The sequence below is a fragment of the Cryptomeria japonica genome, chromosome 1 (assembly GCF_030272615.1).
Source record: "Cryptomeria japonica chromosome 1, Sugi_1.0, whole genome shotgun sequence".
In the NCBI taxonomy this organism is placed as follows: Eukaryota; Viridiplantae; Streptophyta; class Pinopsida; order Cupressales; family Cupressaceae; genus Cryptomeria; species Cryptomeria japonica.
This window is the reverse complement of record NC_081405.1, coordinates 299118821-299136925: the sequence shown is the minus strand read 5'-3', so window position 1 is coordinate 299136925 and position 18105 is coordinate 299118821. Positions and strand designations below refer to the sequence as shown.

The window sequence follows — 18105 nt, the reverse complement described above, 5'->3', positions numbered from 1 at the left end:
CACTCACTTTGCTAGGTCTCCCTCTCCCTTGCTCCCTACCTACCTCCATGTCGTCCTCTTCCTCCTTCCCTCCTCTAGTCTCTCCCTCTCCTTCACTCTCTTCTCCCCCTCTCTTTGGTCTCCCTCTCACTCACCCTCTCCCTCACTCCCTCACTCCCTCTCTCTCTCTAGTCTCTCCTTTCTCTTACTCCCTCTCTCCTCTAACACTTGGGCTCTCTCCCATCCTCCTCTCTCACTTGGGCTCTCTCTCTCTCTCAAGTCTCTCCCTCTTGCACCACCCTCCTCTCCTCTCTCCCTCTCTCACTCATTCTTTCTCTCTCAAGTGTTTGCCTCTCTTTCCCTCCTTCCTCTCTCACTTAGGCTCTCTCTTTCTATAAAGTCTCCCCATCTCGTTCTATCACACCCTCCCTACTCTCTCTCCCTCTCTAAAAATTACCTTTCAAACAAATACATATAGAAAAATAATCATCACACAAAGGTAATATCAAAATTACCTTTTAAACAAATACATATAAAAGAAACACATAAACTTTGTTCAAACATGACAAAGAAGTTAACCCGTGATGCACATGAAGAAGTTCAAACACACACCACACAAATGAATGTCAAATTTAATTCGAATACACCTCCACCAAAGTGAACTCCAAAGTTACTTAAAATGCAAACAACAAAAAAAGGTAATTATCAAAAATTACGTATCAACACACACGCATAGAAACAAAACACATGGACTTTCATCAAACATGACAAAGTTTTAAAGCATACACCACACAAGGTAAATATCAAAATTGACTTCTAAACACAAACACAATTCATATTAAATAAATTTCAAAGCTACAACATATTTCACAAAAACAAAAAGTGAATGCATGCCATACTTTAGCCACACATTAAATAAACATGCCATATTTTTCAAACACATGGAGTTTATTCAAAGTTGTCAAATATAAACATATTTCACAAAAAAATATTTCAAACACACACACACTTAAGTTCAACAATGTCAAAGTACAAACACACTTCACACTAAAGTTCAACATGCAACATAAATAACTGTCAAAGTTAATAAACTCTTCACACAAAATGAATGTCTAAGTATAAACGTACACACACATGTTAACATTAAAACATATTTCACATGATGTTTGATGATTTCACACACAATTTTTTTGAACACACACTTCCCACATATACAAAGTAAATGCTAAAGTTTTAATATACACATAGTTAGTTCAAACATACCAAACTAAAAACACAAAAAGTTACTTCAACAACACAAAAGTAAATCATTAAGTTAAAACATGTAAGGTATAGATAAAAAAAAATGTGAATGCCAAAGTTCAAACATACAACAAGAGTGAAATTAAAAGTTATTATATTCTTAATTAAAGTGAACATAAAAGTTTAAACTTACCCACAAATGTTGTGAAAGTTAAATACATTTCACATATAATTTGTTTGTTTCACACATAAGTTAAAATATTGACATAGTGAATTAAAGTTAAAACACATTTCATGCAACATTATTTCATTTCACACAACTTTTTCAAGCATTTGTTTAAAATAAAATTTAAAAAAATAAAATTTAAAAAAATGCAATAAAAAAAAAAAAAAATCAACACAGAAAGACTAGGCTGGAAAAAATGGCCATGACCAATGACCATTCCTTGCAGCCTTGAGGAGGGGGCCAATTCAACCCCTCCTAAGTAATTTTTTTTATTAAACAACAAATCCATTTACATATCAATGGAAAAATAAGTTTTTTTATTTCAGTAATTCATTCGAAAGTGCAGCAATAAAATTGAAATATGCTCTACAGAAAATTATTACACCATAGTCAAAGATTTTTAATATTGAGTTGAAGGATTAGTTTACACTATCCTCTTTAGAGTTTCTGCTTCTTTTCTCCTCCTCTTTGTCATCACTATTGCCTGAAAAATCACCAGCCAAAAAAAGGACGAATACAAAATAACAACATAACTTTTTAAAAAAGACTACAATAAAAATAGAAAAGAAAAACACACAAAGCAAACATATTAAAGTAGACCTCACAAAAAAAAAAAAAGGCATGGCCATGCCAAACAAAAATAGAATGACGGCAAAGAAAGTTAAAAAAAAGACAGTGTGATCAGGCCTGGAATTGGACAGGCTAAATGACGGTTTTTCACTTTTGGACCGTATATGACAGCCCAAAAAAATATTAGACCGTATGTATTGACATGCTATATTTTTGTAAAGACGTACATATGACATTTCAAATAATTAATAAACCGTAATAAATTATAATAGATAATATATATTATATAGTATTATAATTCGTAATATTGATATAAATTATTTTAGAATGTTTTTTATAAAAAATATAAATTTATTTAGAATATTTTAAAACAGTAAGATATTATTGTTTCTAATTTTTAAAATATTTTAATATTTCTTTTAGGATAGTTTCTATTTTCTTATATGAATTTAGAAACTTGTATAATTGAATCAATTTTGAAATATTTTAATATGATTTTTTATAATAGTTTGTAAATTCTTATATGAATTTAAACTTGTGATAATTGAATCAATTTTAAAATATTTTAATATGATTTTTAAGAATAGTTTGTATATTTTTATATGAATTTAGAAACTTAGTAAATCTAAATTTTTACATATTTTTAATAAGATTGTCTTCAAGATAAATTTAGAAACTTATCCTAATACATAAAATTTAAGATTTTGTGGTATGTTAATTTTTTTGACAACTAATATTTTTCTAAAAACATCAAATGAAAGTCATCAAAACAACCAAACCGTCAAAAAAAATTCATTTGACAGGTAAGGGTGGCCGTCAAATTCCAGGCCAGAGTGTGATAGACAAAGAAGTCAAGAAAATAGAATATGATGTAAACACAACTTTCTAAACATTTATTAGTTGCTGAAATGAATCTGACTTCAACAATCAGACTGTTCACAACAATATAATTGCAACCAAAAAGAAAATAATAAAAATTTTCATTCATAGAACTCCTTACCAGTTGCTTTTCCATCACATCCAACATATAGATTTTATTGTTGTTTCAGCAGGAATTGGTATTATCTATGACTGTGTAATCCCCAAAAGCAATGAGAAATTGGATGTAGCATAAGCAGCTCCACATCATATAGGTGTTTGTTAAATGTCTGCTTTTTATTATCTACATATCTGACTTCGATCAGTGCGGTTTTCCATTTTAAAAGCTTTAACCTTCAACAACATGGTTTATGCCTCTCTTATGTTGGCTAAGCATTCTTCTATCTTTGCAAATTTTGCTGGTCCACAACTATAATAAATCCTATTAAACTATAAAATAAAATTCAGTCCACTCTCATCAAGAATCATTCACCTATGTATTGGATGAAGAAAGAAAATCAAAAATAAAGAACTTTTTTAACTCATACATATCAGTGCCCTAGCGTAGTTTATATTAAAGTTTTATTAATAAAAAAATAAAAAGTAGAAACAATTCAAATTTTCTCTCTCTTTGTTTTCCTTTCTACCAGGGTAACCAAGCCAGATGAACAAGAAAAATGGTCCAGAAACCTGATTCATAGAAAGAGCTAAGATGTTGGTCCCCTCTCTCATAGAAAGAATTCATTGCTCACAATGACTTTTCTAGCTGGTTGCAAGGATTTATTTAAGGGAAAGAAATTAAAATCTTGAACAAATATGATAATCTAGGGGCATATGCCTATATTAGATGCGTAAGAAATTGGCTAACCTTGATGGATTGTGCTGATTTCAACACCTGAAGTTATGCTGATGCCATATTTAAGAGCAGCTTCCAAGCAGATGGTACCACTGCCATAGTGTCATGGTCTGGCAGGACTCAGGGAAAGCACTGTCACTTGTTCCGTGCATGCTCTAAACCATTCAAAAGTTTATTCACGGATTAAATGCTTTTAGAAATCATTTGTTTTATCTGTTTTCTATATATATGGCATATGTTCCCTAACTTTAAAAATACAGGATCAACATAGAATTTGTCATCTTAAGAAAAGGTAAGCCTCATCTGGATTTAAACTTGTAGATGAAACTGGATTTATACTTGTAGATGACGAGGACTCAGGAAACATTGCAGCAGCCACACCTAACATCTGAACCAATACCGCCTGGCAATGACATAGAGAGTCAAATATGTTACAAAATTCAAATATGCACAAATGTCAGTTGACTAAAAGAGTATTAAGTTCACTCAGCCTCACCTCCCCCAACTCCACATCCTTTTCCTCAACTCCACATCCTTTGGTAGTCTGAAGTAGCTATTGTAAATTACTTGGATACTCCATGTAATTTTTCCAATTTACCTCTACAACAAACAAGGTCAAGAACAAAGAAGAACCATTCCGAAATTCCTCACATAAATAAACAATATCATATATATTATACGCATACATAAGCCATGAGATTGGCAGTACACACATTATAAACTTCATCAAATGCTTAAAGACGTCGAACACAATCGAATCCAGAAACAACAGCAGGTTTCATCAAATGCTACCAGACATAAATTTAATATTAAAAAAATAGTGTAATGGTAACAGAGGTCCTAGATTGTAGATCATCACTACAGAGTACAAAGATGAGCTAGTATGTCTCAAATGCTCAACAGAATCTTGTGTTCTCAGATTGTACACAAACTTCAGCAATTGCAACCAAACATAAATTTAATATTAAAAAACTAATGAAATGGTAACACGGATCCTAGAATCTTCTGAAAATAGCAGGGCATAGGGCATCATAGCGGATGAGCTGAACTTTACATCCCGTGGCACTGTGGACATGTTAGGTGGGTGAATTCCTGGGTGATTTGCGAATATAGTCTGTCTGTGTGGATAACTAGGTGATTTGATGAATTCAAGAGTTAAAAAGCAGGGGATAATTGGCTGATTTAAGTGAGATAAGATGGGGACGGGGCCAGATCTTCAGGGGATAATGTTGTGAAGCCTCTATATTGTCTACCATGCTCACTTCACTAAACTTGCATGTCTTGACTGAGGTTATATATCCATCATGATACATCGAAATCAGAGAGGATGACCAACACAACGACAAAATTGAAAAGGTTAATTAGGACAAAGGATCAGTGACAGTGTACTTGGACTTGAGGAGTGCATCTGAAAGACGTATTGCAGAAGCCAAAGCTTTCAATACTCAATAAGAGCATAGAAGGCAAAGAAAAGATAGCAAGTACCATTGTCAAACTTCTCTTTAGAACCCCTATGTCTGAGTGAGCACTAAAATGATGAATATTGATATGGTAAGCATGGTTGGAAGACATTGTTAAATGAACCATGATAGTGAACAAAGCTTCTATAAAGGTATGAGAAGTATGTGTCAAAGCTCTATAGGTAGAGGTGGTTTAGTGCATTTGACAGGGCCATTGACAGAGTATATGACAAAGTGATAAATTAAACCACAAATAATGGCCATGTGGATGACAGTAGTAAATAACAGTGCATAATGGTCCAAGGATCATAAAACAAACAAAAGGGTTAGTGGAAAGAAAGAAAGAAATCAAAAGCAATCAGAATCATAGATGGTAGTTGAGGTTTTTGACAGTGAGCTAAGTCGCAAATTAGAGATTCTAAAACAAGTGCATAGTATTTTGACAAAGTCTGGGTCAAGAAACCACAAATGACAGAGCATACTTCGAGGATAAGAGTTCTATTACAGTTTTTATTCACAGACCTTGTTATTCTTTCTTCAAATTCTATGAGCTATTAAGAAGGGTGGATAATATTTATAGCACAAATATAGTATGATAATTGTATCAAGGCCCAAACACTGAGATAAGAGGGAAACATTTAGGAGATAAATGACAATAATGTATGGTAGAAGCATGATAGTAGGATGGTGAATATAAAAAGATCATGCACTATGTAATAGTGAGGTGCTATGATAGTCACTAAAGTTCTCATGAAGAATTGTTGGTGTTTGAAGGATAGAGATGGCAGACCTAATAGCAGACTGAACTTGACAGAGATTTGCTTCACTCACAGGTTAAAGCCAAATGTTCCATAAGGATTAGAAGTTAGAACCCCATTGTGCTCCAATGAGGCAGAGGAACCTTTATTACCTCAAATTCACCAATTAAAAAACCTCTGTCATATTAATTCACGATTAAAATCCTAAATGGGCAATGGGTTCTCTGCTATACAAGTCATTCCCTGCTACATAAAGAAACTCATCATATTGGGACAACAGCTAAGGTTAAAAAGAAAGAACTATAAAATTAACTTACCAAGATATCCTAAGGCAATGATTCAATATTCGTCTCCTCCTCCAAATGCACTTTGCTCACAAATCCTGGGCGACAATCTTCCACCCCTTTCTTCTGCTGTGCATAGTTTAACCGCATTTCCATGGCTCGCTGCAATTCATTTTCTTCCCATAGGTGGGCACCATTAATTGTCGTTGCATTTCTTGAAACATATCGCATTCTGTTGAGTACATCTTTTGAACATAGAAGGGCATAGGGCATCGGTGCAGATGAGCTTAACTTTGCACCCGGCGGCACTCTGGAGATGTTAATTGTGTGAATTCCTGGGTGATTTCTACTAAGAGACAAAGTAACAGAAATGCAGAGTTGAAAAGCAGGGGATAATTGGCTGATTGAGTGAGGTAAGATGGTCAGGGGTAAGATGGGTTCTCTGTTATACAAGTCATTGCCTATTACATAAAGAAACTTATCATATTGGGAAAATAGACTTATCATAGGAGATAACTAACAAAAATGTATGGTAGAGGCATGACATTAGGATGGTGGATATAGAAAGATCATGCACTATGTAATAGTGAGGTGCTCTGATACTCACTAAAATTCTCATGAAGAATTGCTGATGTTTGAAGGATAGAGATGGCAGACCTAATAGCAGACTGAACTTGACAGAGACCTGCTTCACTCACAGGTTAAAGCCAAATGTTCCATTGTGCTCCAATGAGGCGGAGGGACTTTTATTTCCTTTTTACCAATTAAAAAAAACCTCTGTAACATTAATTCACCATTAAAATCCTAAATGGGCAATGGGTTCTCTGCTATACAAGTCATTCCCTGCTACATAAAGAAGCTTATCATATTGGGAAAATAGCTAAGGGAAAAAAGAAAGAATTATAAAATTAACTTACCAAGATATCCGAAGGCAATGATTCAATATATGTCTCCTCCTCTAAATGCACCTCGCTTACAAATTCTGGGGGACAATCTTCCACCGGGTGAATGACATACATTGGACTTAAACCCCTTTCTTCTGCTGTGCATAGTTCAACCGAATTTCCATGACAGTCAGAGCTCGCTGCATTTCCATGACAAAGTGATAAATTAAACCACAAATAATGGCCATGTGGATGACAACAGTAAATAACAGTGCATAATGGTCCAAGGATCATAAAACAAACAAAAGGGTTAGTGGAAAGAAAGAAATAAATCAAAAGCAATCAGAATCATAGATGGTAGTAGAGGTTTTTGACAGTGAGCTAATTCGCAAATTAGAGATTACAAATGACAGAGCATACTTCGAGGATAAGAGTTCTATTACATTTTTATTCACAGACCTAATTATTCTTTCTTCAAATTCTATGGGCTATTAAGAAGGGTGGATAGTTTTTATAACACAAATATAGTAAGATAATTGTATCAAGACACATAAGAGAGAAACATTTAGGAGGTAAATGACAATAATGTATGGTAGAGGCATGATAGTATGATGGTGAATATAAAAAGATCATGCACTATGTAATAGTGTGGTGCTATGATAATCACTAAAGTTCTCATTAAGAATTGTTGGTGTTTGAAGGATAGAGATGGCAGACCTAATAGCAGACTGAACTTGACAAAGATCTACTTTGCAGACTGAACTTGACAAAGATCTACTTCACTCACAGGTTAAAGCCAAATGTTCCATAAGGAGCAGAAGTTAGAACCCCGTTGTGCTCCAATGAGGCGGAGGGACCTTTATATCCTCAAATTTACCAATTAAAAAAACCCCTGTAATATTAATTCACGATTAAGACCCTAAATGGGCAATGGGTTCTCTGCTATACAAGTCATTCCCTACTACATAAAGAAACTCATCTTATTGGGAGAACAACTAAGGTTAAAAAGATAGAACTATAAAATTAACTTACCAAGATATCCTAAGGCAATGATTCAATATTCGTCTCCTTCTCCAAATGCACTTTGCTCACAATGCCTGGTAGACAATCTTCCACTGGATGAATGGCATACATTGGACTTAAACCCCTTTCTTCTGCTATGCATAGTGTAATCGCATTTCCATGGCTCGCTGCAATTCGTTTTCTTCCCATTAGGCGGGCGCCATTAATTGTCGTTGCATTTCTTGAAACATATCACATTCTGTTGAGTACATCTTTTGAACATGTCGTTGCAGGGCATAGGGCATCGGTGCGGATGAGCTTAACTTTGCACCTGGTGGCACTCTGGAGATGTTAATTGTGTGAATTCCTGTGTGATTTTTACTAAGAGACAAAGGAACAGAAATGCAGAGTTGAAAAGCAGGGGATAATTGGCTGATTGAGTGAGGTAAGATGGGGAGGGGTATTATGTTGATGAAAAGGGAGTTATCACCTCCATTGATTCACATCTGAACTATCCAAAAGGATTTGTTCGCCATGAAGTGAAATCTATGGAGAACCAGAGAACTCGACCAGTTTGAAGAGCCGAACAGATTGCACAGAGCGCCGCCATTGGGAGGGGCGTGGAAGATGAGAAATCCAACTGAATAGGTCTGAGAATGCTATGTATAATAGGTGAAAGAATGGAGCGCGTTTTTTTCTGTAACGGTAGCATGCTTTTTGCAGAGCGGGTTTTCTTCAAAGGTAAGAACAAACAATATATATATATATTTTTATTTTTTTTTATTTAGCAACAATTTGAGCATAGATGGGGTCTTGTTATCAATACTATTTTCATTTAATTCAGTTACAAATGATATTATGAATATGCCATTCATCACATACTTATTATTTTTTTTTTAAAAATCATATTTAAAAAAAATTCAATATATCATTTCATAATAATTGGCTACAATAGATTTGTAGGATCTAAGTCGTTACAAGAGTATAACCGATAAGAGATCCAAAGTTATTCTAGTAGCATAATAATACTTACAAAAATCGCTATTAAGATCTCTATCTCAAGCACTCAATAGATAAGTAAAATAATGGATGAAACTTTCAAATGGTATTTAGGAATCCATGAGCTAAACAACCCAAAAATATGACACCCAAATTTTAAGTTAAAAATTTAAACAAATCATAAGTTGGGTCCACATGATAAAAATAACATATTTCTTTCACATGACATATGTTTATTATAATTCACTCACTAACTTGGACATTTTATTTTGCATCTATTATCTCCATTTAAAGATGTCTTATGACATGTTATAAGTTGTTCAACAAATTAACTCTCTTGCAACTCTCTAATGTTTCACAAATGCTTTTATATTTGCAATGTGGGAAGCCCAACTTTCAAAGGCCATCTTTTTGTCACATCCTCATCAATTGCATTGATAGTGGATGTTGGAGGAAAATAAAACAAAAATAAAGAATTAATAAAATTTAATAAAATAACATAGTTGATGCCAAGTTAAAGAGGCATGGGGCTATGTTATGAGCTTGTTGTGCAGGCATTAATGAGAGAGGATAGTGAGAGTAGGGCGCAAACATGGGAACCTCTCATGACATTTATGAGAATTTTAATGGGGAGAAAAAAGATAGTCGAATATGCACAAAATGGATTCATTAAAAAAAGGTTCTAGTGTAATGACAAAAACTCATAATTCTACCCTTTTTTAAAAATATCACTCCATCACATTCATGATAACAAGGATACAACATACAATCCAAGGTAGCAATCACACAATTTTAAGTAATGCAATTTCTCATAATTCATGCATACTACATGTTATCCATTAGAACATAATTAGAACATACATAAAGACCAATGGAGGAAAATAATTATCGAGGAAACATACCTTAAGTGTTCTGCAAGGTCATGTAGGCTTCTTTTCCTTAACTTGTCTTGGATCACTTGGGGTGCAAAAGGTGTGTAGGGGTAGCAGAATTGCCCAAAGACTCTCCACAGTTGAGTTAAATTGCCTATATCTTCATTTATGAGTTTGTTAATAAACCCTCCCACTCCCTACCTTAAAAATGGTAATAATTTCATAAAGAATTCACATATAAATCTAACTTTAACATTAATAATAAAAATAACTACTCTCATTAGTTATAAAGTCTTAATAGCTGATTCTCACACCTATTAGTATGCATTTTTTAGCCCAACATACTTCTACTATTAGTTCCTTAAACTTTCTAATTGTTGTTCTTTTTCCTTCAGAATTACCTATGGTTGTGAAGGTTTAAAACTTATGTCTATGTCATTCTAATCTACCCTTCATGGAAGATATAACCTCCAATAGTTATATGGGTCGATCTTTATCTATTTTGAGATTATTTTTAAATAGAGAACTAGATTTCCTTTCTACTGACATTATACTAAAGTTGGGTTGCCTAAGATCTAAGTTCTAGTTGAAATGAGAAATATGTGTATTTTGTTCCTCGAAGGGCAATTTTTTTGGTTAAACTATTAGGTTCATTATGCCTCAAATAGAGTTCTTATTTTGGTGAAATTCTAGGTGCTAAAATAATGAAACTTAATAGTCTCATAGATATGCTAGCAACCCTATTGTTGCTCTTACTCGAGCCATGGGTAACAAAAAAATAGATAATCAAGAAAGATGTGAATGAGCTCTATAAGGTGTCAACGTGGATATAGGGCATCAGAGCGGTTGAGTGCAAGGACATTGGTGTTGAACATTGCACAATCTGTTGAAGCATGGGGCAATCACACTGTTGAAGAGCACCAAGTGGAAGTTGCCATCACCAATCAACAAGAAGGGCTTCTCTAGGCCGGTGAGGGGACTTATAGGAAATAAAGAATAAGAGGAAAATTAAACAAATAGTTTGCTAATTCTTTATAAGAGGTGAAAGTCATGGAGTATGCTTAACGATAACACAGCCATGGAGCGTGCTTAAAGGCAACAATCATGGAGCTAGATGAAAAACAAACAAACACATGCTCTCAAAAATTTATTCCCAAATTATTCACTCACCAATTCAAATGTGAAAATATTAATAGAGATATCCCTTGGATCTAACTCATGCACGGGCTCTAGATCTAGCTCTAATATATACCTCAATTGCTAATATTCATTTCACAATGCCATACATAGTAGCTCAAAAAGAATCATGTCTTAAGCAATAACACAAATAGTCCTTCCTACAGGTCAATCTACTATTGATGCAGGAGCATCCTGCCCACCCATGCAGAATGGAGGCATCCATGTGGAGAAGGGAGGGGAAGAGACCCTGCAATGTGTGAGTGGCTACGAAGGGGCAAATCAATAAATGCAATTAAAATTAGCATTTTATTTTCAAGAAATATTATTAATAATTTTTTTAAAATATTATTCAAGAGGATTGCTTAAAAATAAGCAACAATTTTACTATCTATGGGACCACTAGCTCCACAAATTGTTGCCAAAATAAGGTGAAAGGTCACTCTAAAACTCATAACACCCTTTCCTTTAGTAGAGGATATTTAAAATTTATGCTCATAGAAGAGCTTTAGGGGAGAGGGTGTGTGGAACAAAATTTGGAGAGCCTTTTCCATCACATGTAATTGGGGTCACATGATATGGTATGGGTTTCAAAGTAGAGGAAATGACCAAAAGGGCGAAGTGGCCAAGAGATTGTGTAGACTGTGAAGACAAAGAGGTGGGTAGTGGAGAGTTTGGTGTAGGTAAGAAAATAAATAGCCTGCACATGAGACAAGAGAGTGAGAGCAAGGTGAGAGGTGAGAAAATTGTGAATACAAGCAAAAGTCATTGGAAAGAGGTTGAGCCTTGCTAGTAGCAAGCATGAAATGTCTTTAATGTAGTTTTGAATTCAATTTCATTATACATAAATTGGTACAATTATGAATCATTGCTAGTGTTTGAATAGTCTATTTTGTTGCAATTAAGATTTTTGAAAAACAATTTCTCTGTTTTATTTTTGTGTTTTAAGATTTGAATTTGAGGACATAGGGCTCAACGTCTTTCATCAGTGGTATTGGAGCAATTAGTTTTTGAGTGTGTAAGCAAAAGCACCAATTGGAGGTAGTTTGCACCAAGACTTGAGGGTTGAGAGTGTGTGGATTCAATTTGTAGATGAATGTGCAAGTTGTAGGAGGAGCTACTTAGAGGCTTTATGTTGAGGCTTTAAGATTCTTTGAGTATGGAAAAGAGAAAGAGAAAGAGGCATTTTGTCATTGGAGGAATTTTGACAATTCCTAGACTCGAGAAAATTAAAGAGAGAATAAGAGATCATATGAGAGAAGAATTTATAAAGTTGAAGCAACAATTGAATGAAATGGCAATGGAGTTGGAAAGAAGAAAAGCAACAAATAGGAGAGTTGAAGGTAATTTTTATCATCTTTCTAATGATGTTTTGAATGTAGGAATGAAATAAGATGCAATAGAATGTCATACATGTGACACAGAGGAAGGAGAGGATAATGAATACAAAGAGATTGATAAAACTAAAGTTGAGGAATGTCTAGTCGAAGATATGGAGGATGAAAATATAGATGTTGCAACAACAACAAAAGAGTTGAGTGAAATGGAGGATATTGAAGGACATAACAACCGAGTTGTAGTTGGAAAACAAAAGGTAAAACTTACATTTTTTGACTTTACTATTGATGATTCTGATTTGTATGTGAATAATGTGAATGGAATGGATGGATATGAGGAGGCTGAAAATTATGTTCTAGCAATAAGGAAAGGAGAAATATCAGATTCTGATGAGGATAGAACCAAATTTGATTTATGTTTGAATGATATGATGAGTGATAGTGAAGAAAAAATTACGATGGTGAAGGTAAATGATGCAAATTTTAATTTTTCTGAATGTTATTATGGAAATGGATGTGAGGATAATGATGTTACAACAAGAGAGAATCCTATAGAGAATACATGTGAAGATGAAATATATAATTTACTAATTCAGATTGAAGAAGAATAAATAATAAATTGATTGTAGATGGAGAGAAGGTTGTCATAGAAGGTAATGAGATAAATTCAAATTTTAATGTAAGTTTTGATAAAAATGAGAATGTAGAAATGGAGAGAGATGTTTCAACAATAAATCATTTTAAGAATGATGATGATTTTTACGTTATGGATGAGTATGATAGGGGAAGCGTACCAATTAGCTAACTTCATGCACCCACATAATCTAAATGGTACGTCGTATTTTGACAAAAACAAATTCCAGTTGTCTCTCCACGTGACTTAATTTCTTATAGCTATTGTTTTGGCTTCTAGGTAGTAACGATGCACGTTGTGGGATTCGTTATGTGCACAAGGGTCAAAAAGTACACTTTTCAAAGTGTCATTTGATACCTGTTTAAAGATGCCCCAATAAATGTGCACTTAAAATTGCCAATACTTATGCACAAATGGACCAGTAGTCTTGTGCTATGGGTACCAATAAAAGTGCACAAATCGGCCAATTATGGTCCAAAAAAAGCTTAAAAAGGAGTAATTATTGATACATGTGTAATTTATTAACGAGCTTTTAGTTTTTAGTTTTTTGAGTTTTTTTTAAGTTAGTAATTGAGGGGTTGGGTGTGCAAGAAGTGAACGGTTATTAGAACATGAATGGTAATGAGTGCTCTTCCCCTATATTCCTATTAGCGTGAGCCATTCTAAATAGTTCAGACATTGGAAAACTGAAAATAAAATATTAAAAAAGAAAGAGAAAACATGAAACATGATGCGAATGCCGGCATGGTGCCCATCACGTGAATGAAAAAAACCAAAAATAAGGAGTTGTACCATTAATCCAATCCTTGTCCCTCAATGGACCAATTTTGTAGGTTGCATGGAAAATGAGAGCTTGATGTTGATTTTAAAACCCTCATGATCCATTATTTAGGGAATTGGGAAGCTTTGTTTTTAGAACAAGTAGGTTTGACCTTACTTTTATTTGGGGGCATTCTATGAAACAATTTGTGTGCCTTATATGCATTGAAGGTCGTCCAAAACTCTCAAATTTGTATAGTTAGGAAGGATTCTAGCAAATGTGGTGGAGTCGGGCTTTACATGCCACAGCAACATTTGTTTGAAAGTTTCTAAATCCTTTTCACCAAGGCAACTTGGTGCATACCCTAAAATCATAACATTTTGTGAGACCAAATTTCTTATAGGAATCTTGTTTAATAGATCAAATGCTTGTCTATGCTTTCACTTTTTGCATACATGTCTAATAAGGTTGTTGCAATGGCATTGCCTTGCAAACTCCCATTTTTGCATAGGTAGTGAAGATACGGGCGAAGGTGGAGGAACCTAGCTTTATGCAAGCCATATATGCATTTTATTGAAAGATTATAAAACCTTTCTAGAAAATCCATCTCATTCTACCCAGTGGGTGCCAACTTCAATTATCTTTCTTGGAAGTTTCTCACACATCTTCAACAAATTCATTTTGAGCATACTATACAATCATTGTAGTCAAAGAGAACATATTTAAGAGAGGAAGAAACCACATGGGGACAACAAAAGAGTTCAAGTTTGTCAAAGAAGAATCCATAATGTGAGCAATAGAGAAGAATAAATGCAGAGAACCAAGGCAAAATAGGCAAAATTTTACGGTTTGGTGTAGCAATTGAAAGGAACAATTGGATACTAGTAATGCTCATTATCCATTAATAAATATATAATGGTAAGATGATTTTAGGTCATCTGCTTCATTTGTTTTGAGTATATGTATAGTCTTTTTATGACTACAAGATGTTTAGAGAACTCTTAGATAAAACTTAATTATTAATTGAACTAAGGGGCTTGCACCAAAAGTGTTGCTTGGTTAAATGGAATAAATCTATTATTTAGTTCATTAGCTTTGTAGAGATCAAGAGATAGATCTCTTTTTGCAATCATACACTATAACATGTCATGATATACTATCTCTTACCAATAATTTCATATTTAGTTATAAGTGACTAGGGTAAACCTGTTGGTATTTTGGTATGTTGATATGGTTTTGTCATTGATGTCAACGCCTATTAACACTTATCAACTCTAGTTAACACTTAGAGAACCGGCAATGATCACCGACAAAGCAAGTGACTTATGCACAGTCACTGGTATCTAGTTCACCAGCAGGAAATATTGTTCACCGGTACTTGGAATAACATGGAGAATGCTTGGTTATGTCGAAGACATCGTTTGGACGCTTTGTCTTGGATATTTGTTCATTGGTATATTCATAATTACATATTTGTTGTTACCTGCAAATAGGTCCAGGATAAGCACCAGTAGGCTTATCTATTTCAGATCAGCATGACACGCTATGGAGATGATTTATTATTGTTGTAAATGCATTAAGTCGACATGTTGTATCGGTTATTGCATCAATTATTATTTTATTTGTAAAGTGATTTTATTGTAACATCTTTTAGAGCCGACCTACTAAAATTGGTCTTAGGTTATGATATAAATGTAAGATCTTATTTGTAAGATCAAAATACGAATGTGAGAAGGATTGTAATTCGGTATATGCGAAAATAAGTAGATCTATACATGCAGACATCTCTTGAAGGTTGAAGGAAGGTTTTGTGAAGGCATATTAGAACTGAACTGGTACTTAATCCAGCATATGAAGATGTTGTTTTGAGTGGTACATCATCATCGGATTTAACCATCCAATTGTAGTCAGTGTGACTCCCATTTGTGATTGAGCAGTGAGGTCTAGGCGCTTGGCCTTTCTGCATGTGCAGACCCCATTTGTATACACATACTATCTACAGTAGTACCATCTGATTGTGGGTAAGGTTTCCCATCGTGTTTTTTCCCCTTACAGGGTTTCCACGTACAAATATTTGTGTTATGTGTTGTGGATATCTTTATCTTTCTGTTTCATGCACTAATCTTTACTGGTACTGCAATTAACTAATAAATTGTTTACCGGCATTAAGTTTTGATTTACCGGTACTAAGCATTAAGGTTGGATAAGTTGTTTTGGTTTGAATTTATTTGACAACTGATTCACCCCCCCCCCCCCCCCCCCTCTCAGTTGTCTCCAAGACCTAACAAAACCTTTCATATTTTTTTTGCTAACTCTAATTCAAATTCCCTTCTTTATTTGAATCAATTACAGTTGGATATTGGTGAAATTCTTTATGTTCAAGCTTATTATATTTTTAGTTTCTCCCATATCCTTTTGAAATGTGTTGAGGAAGACCTCTATAGTGATTATGTTCCTCCTTTGCACAATTTGAGGTAGTAGATTCTACTTGTACCTATGATGGTTAATTGATAAAATTTTCATTTGATGGTTAACTTGGTATAGTTATGTTTCCTTTACTATTATGGCCTTGTTGTATGTATGTTTTAGTTAAAGGCTATACATTTTATAAACTCTTTTGGATGTAACCCTATTCTAGATGCTTTAAGGTCATTATTTATTTTTAATACATGTAGAAATATGAGTATTTACAATATGCGCATGCTACCTCTTACTTTGGAAACTACCAACCCTTAAGTTCATTTAAAACACAAAATAAAGGAATATCAAATTTTGATTGAACACACATAGACACACACCAAAAATGGAATGTCAAATTTTGATTGAATATACACACACACCTCATAAAGGTAATGACCAATTTTGATTAAACATGTAGGGAATAAAATTATAGCTCCTACCCATATTCATCATCATGTCATCCCTAATCATTACTCACATTAGTTCACCATAATACTAATTATCATTTATTAATTTGATCTATTCATCACTTTTTATTGTTTGGTAAAACCTTATTTAGGTCCAAGAACCATACAAAAATAAATTGCATCTTTGTGCAATCATACCATAGTTTAGAATATCCTCCTTTAATAGGAAAATGAATAATAATTCTAGCACCAAAGACATGGGCAAGTGTAAATACCCCCAAGCCCAAAAATTCTAGTGCCAAAGACATGGGCAAGTGTAAATACCCCCAATCCAAAAACTTGTAGCACCAGAGGCATGGGCAAACAAACATCAATTATGCAAAAGGATGACAATGCATATAGACAACCTCCCAAAGACACATCATAACTATTGTTAAGAAGAAAACACATACCAATCTACGATCATAACAAAATCGAACATTAAGAAAATAGAAAGGCACAATCCAACAAAGGGCATCAAGAGAGCAAGATAGGTGAAATGTCAACACCTAGGACACTGCCATGCAACACAAATGTAAAGCATGACAAATTAAAGATGATCACACTCATTCATCTTCTTGCGACCCCTTATCAAGAGAGTTATATCAAATATCATTTTGCATTAATCATATAAACTCAGAGAATAAATCCTCCCACTAGTATCTTGAATTGGTTCTAGATTCCTCTTGGATATGTGACCCCTTATTTGTTTCCCAATCAACCATTTGATTCCCTTCCCTACCAATATGAGAGAAGCAAGTTCCTTCAAATCTATTAAGAAAACTTCTAGCTACGTCTATGATCATCCACTATCTCCAATTTTGGATTACTCCACCCTTCATGGCTTCAACCACCATTTCTGAATCTCCTCAATTGATAATTTCTTCAAACCTATTTTCTCAAGCCACCATCGCCCCCCATGATATTTTTTTGGGTTCAACACATGATTTTTGATCCCCACACTGAAATCATGTGTATAAATCAACCAACTAGACCTCAAAGTCTAAAAATTGCCTCTGCTCTAGCTCTTCCTAGATTTCCCTTTGTTGCTTTATGAAAGTTTAGCTTAATCCAACCAAGATTTGATTTTACCATCTTTCCTTGATTTTCAATTTTAGTTAATGAACTTTGAACTACCCAAGCTATCTAAATCTCGATCGAGCTGAAGCCTAATTTCCTTTTGAATCATCTATAACCCAATCCTCAACCTTGTGTGTTTTCCTTAACTTACCTATTGGACTCCTCACTACATCTCATACTCTTTCCACCTTCACTTAATTTTTATAGATCCTCCTCTTTATT

The 18105-nt window shown here is 34.1% G+C and overlaps 1 long non-coding RNA gene across 3 annotated transcripts; it reads right to left on the bottom strand.

The window, feature by feature from the left end:
• Positions 1 to 2855: 2855 nt before the first annotated feature.
• Positions 2856 to 8811, bottom strand: LOC131045178 (uncharacterized). 3 transcript variants are annotated; one of them, XR_009105773.2, is made up of 6 exons: positions 8150 to 8811; positions 7151 to 7317; positions 4228 to 6395; positions 4071 to 4134; positions 3744 to 3886; positions 2856 to 3565 (listed from the first exon to the last, which is right to left on the bottom strand). It is a non-coding gene; the product is annotated as an uncharacterized LOC131045178 (long non-coding RNA). The 3 variants fall into 3 exon arrangements; XR_009371817.1 differs by having other exon boundaries at positions 2856 to 3886; positions 4228 to 4331; positions 6267 to 6395; XR_009371816.1 differs by having other exon boundaries at positions 2856 to 3886.
• Between the last annotated feature and the right edge of the window lie 9294 nt (positions 8812 to 18105).